We start from the raw sequence: 6483 nt of genomic DNA, 5'->3' as shown, positions 1-6483 counted from the left end.
TATGAGCACACAGTGAGTGTGCAGTGACCTCACATTACGAACATAGTATGAGCACACAGTGAGTGCGCTGTGTGGTTACACTTTTAGCTCACTGTGACACACACATTGTGACCACACCATGAGAATCATGTGAGCTTATGGTGACATCATTGTGAGATCAAATTTTTGACTGGGAATCTTTGTTCTTTATTCTATTAATCTATTAATATGTTAAAATGAAAATAAAAAGAGGCAATACTGTTAAAATATTTTGTTTCATTGTAATGTAGGCTATATACATTTCCCTGAACTTCATTTGTGCGGCTATTAATATGTTTAAATGAAAACGAAAGGAGGCAGTGGTGTTTGATATCATATTTCATCTTGTAAATACAGTGAGGAAAATTGCAGTAGCCAAGGCGAGCTGACTGATGTTATCAAGTAGGCTGCTGTTTGCAGAATTACCGGACTTGCATCGTCCCGTCCGCGGGAGTTCACACTCCCGAGTCGAACTCCCAAAGTCCGAACTACCAAGGACACAAGTCCGAAATTTGCATACTTGGTATTGAGAAACGCGCGCAGACCTACATCACCAGACTATTTGCCTATTCTTCACGGTACTTTAGACCGCGTTGGAAACGCAGACAGTTCCTGGGACAAATTGTTCCAGGTAATTTCGGTGGAAAAGCAGCTTAAGAAATATTTGACCCTAGTACTTCTCAAAAAGTAAAAAAAAAAAAATGGATAAAGAGAAAAGTTTGTAATCTGTGCAATTAAAGGGGAAAAGTTAGATGCGATTTAGGGTTAATTGTCGATTTATAAAGTTAGCATAAAGACAATTATTCAGTTCATCTCGTATAGGTAATGAATTTATTAGGGGCCAAGCATAATTTTTCTTCTTCCGCCCAAGTCTATGGCAGCCCATAGAACCGCTTGTGGGAAAGTTGTGAAATTTGACACACTGATAGAGGACAGTCTCAACATTAACCACAGCAAGGTTGGAGTCTCTAACTCCAACTCTCTAGCGCCACCACTTGTCCAAAGTTGCAATTTCTTTATGCTAATAACTTTTGAACCGTAAGGCACAAATGGAAAATTCTTGGCTCATGACGAGTCGAATGAACACCAAAATTCAAAAATCGCAAGGTTTATTTTTTTCGCTATTTTTAATTCTTCGTAAAACCTACTTTTTCGAACTCATCCTAGACGGTTTGTCTGATTCTCACCAAAATTGGCTCAGATCAGCTTCAGACCATGCTGGCAAAAAGTTATGGAATTCAAGTTGATTCGTCCCACCCTTCTCGAATAACGCACGAAGGAATTCTACAAAAAGCACACAAAAATGGATGTGAGGCTATATCTCCACAAAGGTTTGGCGTATTGAGACCAAACTTGCTGAGTGTTATAATAAACATGACCTGAGACTACCTGCAGTGTTTAGGCGCAGTGCCCCCTTGTGGTCAGGAGATATGAAAAATGCATATTTTTGCTTATAACTTCTGAATGGTTTGGCCAAAACAGGTCTCTTTAGATTCGGTGCATCATGCCGAGTCGAACCATACCAAATGTTTCCATGTCAGCCATTTTGGGCGTCGGCCATTTTGAATTATGTCAAAAAATGCAATATTTTAAGAACGCTTAGACTTTGTTATTACAAAAATCGGTAGGCACTCAAAAAGTTTGGGCACAGTTATAAAGTTATAAAGCAATGTATAAAAATGCTAATAACTTTTGCATACATTATAATATTGTAATGAGACTGATGTTGATAGATTCCTTGCATCATGCTGAGAACATCGATACCAATTTTGCCATAATTGGCTGAACTCCTGTTCACCATTTTGATTCATGTTGAAAACCTGTTTTCACCAAATTTGACTCTGATCATCTTCAGACCAAACTGGCAAAAAGTTATGGATTTCGTGTCGATGTACGAAACGGTTTTCGTTTAGAGCATCAACGAATTTGCTGGTTAAGATGCCAAACTGCATCTGAGGCTGTATCTCTGCAAAGCTTTGACGTATTTGCACCAACCTTTGTATGTGCCATTGTCACCTCCCACTGACCAAGCCATATCAATTTGGTAACAGCGCCACCTATTGGTCAAGAGTAATAAACCATTGATTTATTATTAATTATGAAATTTACAAAAATGCTAATAAATTTTGATTGCATTAGCCATTTTCCCTTAGCAAATCTGAACTGCCTGTCGGCCATTTTGATTTATGCTGTAAACCTACTTTTTCAAACTCCTCCTCAAGCCTAGGTCCGATTTTCACCACAATTGAGTCAAATCATCTTCAGACTGTGCTGACAAAATGTTTTGGATTTCGTGTTGATAGACGAAACCGTTTTCGTACAGTGCTGCTACAAATTTTAGGCACGGTGCCAAAATGACTCTAAGGCTATATCTCTTCAAAGCTTTGACATAATGACAACAAACTTTGTGTGTGCCATTGTCACCTCACACTGACCATACCTCATCAATGTGGTAACAGTGCCACCTATTGGTCAAGAGTAATGAAACATTCATTAACCATTAATAATTACATTAATACAAATGCTAATAACTTTTGATTGCATTAGCCTATTGCAATGAAACTGATATCAAAATATTCCTTGGCTTATGCCGACAACATAGATACCAAATATGCCAGAGTAAGCTGAACTTCCTGTCCGCCATTTTGATTTATGTTGAAAACCTACTTTTTTTTAACTCCTCGCCACTCGTTGGTCCGATTTTCACCAAAATCGAGTCAGATGATCTTCAGACTGTGCTGACAAAAACTTATGGATTTCGTGTCGATAAACGAAACTGTTTTCGTACAGCGCCACTACAAATTTTAGGCATAGTGTCAAACTGCATCTGAAGCTGTATCTCTGCAAATATTTGACATATTGACACCAAACTTTGTAAGTACATTTGTCACCTCACACAGAACACACCAAAATGATTTGATAGCCACCTATTGGTCAAAAGTGATAAGCCATTTAATCATATTACTAGTGGTTGTATTTATGATTTTTCAGCCATTTCAATTACAATCATCCTAAAATTGCTTTTATTACTCATTGTTGCATTTGGTCTGATGCTCCATGCCATGCTTAGCTTCTCATTTTGCATCTGGAGTGCTTGGCCCCGCAATTGCTGCTTGCAGCTATATTTTACATTGTTTTCGGGCATTGTTTTTATGCTTTTACTGTAAAACAGAGCATTTGTTGACATTCCACCTTGAGGGCATGAGGACAACCGTCATATTTCTGAAAGCAACAGTTTTTACATTACACTTAGGCTGGTATGGAAACTTCTGACCACAGAAATGTGAACTGTAAATGCTGGGGGCTTTCTGACTGCTCTTTTTCATTCTTACAGTTTGGCTGCAAACTGAGCAGTAGGTTGGTCTCAAAGTCCAAAACCACAAGTGCATGTTGCATCAAAGCTACAGCCTGTGCAAACAACAAACAACAACAGAATGGTTGCTCACATTTCTTTTGTACCTGAAGGTCTTTTTGTTCTTCTAAATGTAAGGTAAGTTTATTATCATAAATGCAATCCATAGATAAAATTTGTCCCTGCTTTAACAGCTTTGATCTCTCAATTGATTCAGTATATTTCTAACTTTTTGCTCTAACTTTGAATTATAATTGTTTATTAAAATTGCTTTTCTACTGCAAAAAAGTATACAAAAGAAAATTGTCATTTTGGCCCCAGACAAATACAGAATCTTAAATTTAATGTATAATTTATCTGTAATGTTTGTTATTGTATACAATGTACACAATTAATGTTGCTAATGTACACAAATCTCAAGTACAGTTTTGTTCAACATCAATTATTTCTCACATTGTTTCAGATGTGTTATTTCCATAACCATGGCAGTCTGTTATGAAGGAGGAGGGGCATTTGTTAAAGTAAGAGTGTCTCGTGAGAATACTGCTTGATAAACAATGTGGCTTTGTTGCTGTGAAAGAGGGTCAATCTTGTGGTTGGAAAACATCTAAACATTGATACACAAACATTCAAAAGCAAACAACACATGCCATTGTGTAACTTAATCTAAACGTTGTTCTGAATCTAAAATATTTACAAAAATTACATATAATAGTATAAAATGTATAAATCTGTTTTATGCTAATCAACAGACTTGTTTTAAGCATTTCTTGTTTCCTGAATTATTGATACTTTTGTACTGCATTTTTTATTATTATTTTTTATTTACTAATTATTAGTATTACTAATGTAAATTACATGCATAAGTTTGTCCGCTGATGTTCACCGCAGCAAAGCTCAGTCTGCTCTGAACAACTACTTCCTCCTATTGACTCTACAGGAAATGCTTAAATTGTCTCCGCCTACTGTATTAGGTCTCACATCATTTCCTCATGCACAAAATAGCTCTTCTTTTAGGCTCATCGTTAGTGCTGCTAAATTTATTTTTCTTTATTACTTTATTTCATTTCATATTATTTATTCCACACTTATCTTCTCTGAATGTAAGCTAGTTGAATCAGAGTCTGTTAAAGGACAGATCATAATCTAAAAGATCAGATTTAGCTTCTGTCTGAGCTTCATAACCCAGATTTAAAAGTGCTCCTTTTCAATGATTGTCATTAAATCAGGATGTCATCCAATCTGGTGTTTGTTAGTCTTGTATTTGTTTGAATGGATCACAAGAGCACATAGTTTTTATTATATAAATTTAAAAATATATTAAAAATGAAGGAATATTAATCGAACATCAGCATTAACAGGAAAGAAGATAAATTTGTTAATTGCTCTTGGATGAACACCTTTAGCTGAAACAGAATACTAAGCTATACCTAAGAAGAAACGTTCAACTTTCATATTGTGTTTCTTAGAAATCTTTCTGCTGCGATGCTCCAATGTGACAATCTTTCATCACATTATCACTTCGCTGGCAAGGCTTCACTTAATTTAACTTGTTTTCTTTGCAACACATTTGGTTTAGACATTTGCTACACACATGATTGAAGAACTTGAATTGCTGGTTGGTCAGTGTCTTTCTGTTTGTTTTGTCATGTCTTATATAAAAATATACCTTTACCGCTGAGCACACGCAAAGGCTGCGTGGTGTAGATCATCTGTACAGAAATGAAGGCTACAGTCACTGTGTTCCTTTTTTTGAGCACATCTTTGTGAAAGAAATAATGACCTGGCAAAATGCACAGAAATTCTGCAGAGAGCACCATGATGACCTGTCCACTGTCAATAAAGTAGAGGCACTACAGCTTTCCAGTAATCCAGAAAACAAAAATGCATATTTCTGGATTGGACTGCACATGATTTTTAACAACCTAGAAAACTGGAGTTGGTCTCGAGGTGAGGATCAAAAAACTGACTATTGGGACATTCAGGAACCGAACAATGCTGTTGAAAAGTGTGGCTGTGTAAGCAGACATACTGCTAAACTGCACAATGCTATGTGCATTCATTATTTTCCATTCTATTGTATGGAGGTGTTTAAGCCCATTCTGGTGCATCAGAATAAGACATGGGATGAATCTCTGAACTACTGTTGGCAGAACTACATTGACTTGGTGAGCCTAAGTTCTCAAATAAATATGGAAGAGGTGATAAATAACACTATAACATCCCAGACAGCTTATGTGTGGACTGGTCTGCGCTTTACGGTTGGTCACTGGTTCTGGGTCAGTGGTGATAATCTTCAATATAAAGCCTGGTCTACGGTGGGGGAACCCCAGTGCCCTGCTAGGAACCTGCACTGTGGCGCTCTGGATAGAAGAAGGAACATTTGGCAACCCAAAGACTGTGAGGAGAAACTCAACTTTGTCTGCCTTATGAAGCCATAAATGTTCTTCATTCCACAAATGTTTCTCCACTTGAAAATAGGCATGGTTGTGCTCAGCTTTTCTGTACACTTTTACCATATTTGCTTGTACTATGTGTGTCAGGTTGTTTTTTAATATCAGGACTGTATTCTCATGCACAATTGTACCCTTTTTATTATTTCATAAACATTTTACTTATTCTAGAACACTGTGTCTGTCTGAACTACACATCTAAGAGAAGTGATATGAGAATTTTAATAGAATTTTATTTCACGTTTGTTCATATTTTGGGAAAAGTTTATAGCTTATTAATTTTGCATAAGATAATATTGCATTTTTAAGCTCTTGAATAATTACCTATTGAAGTTTTTGAATTTATACTTTTAATTTGTATGGATTGCTTGTTTTCTTTGTATCATCGTGTTTTTGTATTGGGTGTGTATATTCTGTGTTGGGTTTCTGTTAACATTTGTTAATCAAATATTTGACTGATGTGCTGATTGGTCACTTTTTTGTTGATTTCTTTCAAATTAAAATTTAATAATAAAATAGAATTGTGTCTGAGCATACACACTGTGTAGAACAGCTTATGTAAATCCGGTGCAAAAATGCCTATATATAGGCATATAACCACCAAATAGTGTCTCTAGGAGATCCCGATTCAACATAAATATACAGAAAAATCTATACAAT

Source organism: Sinocyclocheilus grahami, unplaced genomic scaffold (genome assembly GCF_001515645.1).
Source record: "Sinocyclocheilus grahami isolate Dianchi unplaced genomic scaffold, SAMN03320097.WGS_v1.1 scaffold52.1, whole genome shotgun sequence".
In the NCBI taxonomy this organism is placed as follows: Eukaryota; Metazoa; Chordata; class Actinopteri; order Cypriniformes; family Cyprinidae; genus Sinocyclocheilus; species Sinocyclocheilus grahami.
Note: the sequence above shows the minus strand (reverse complement) of the source record.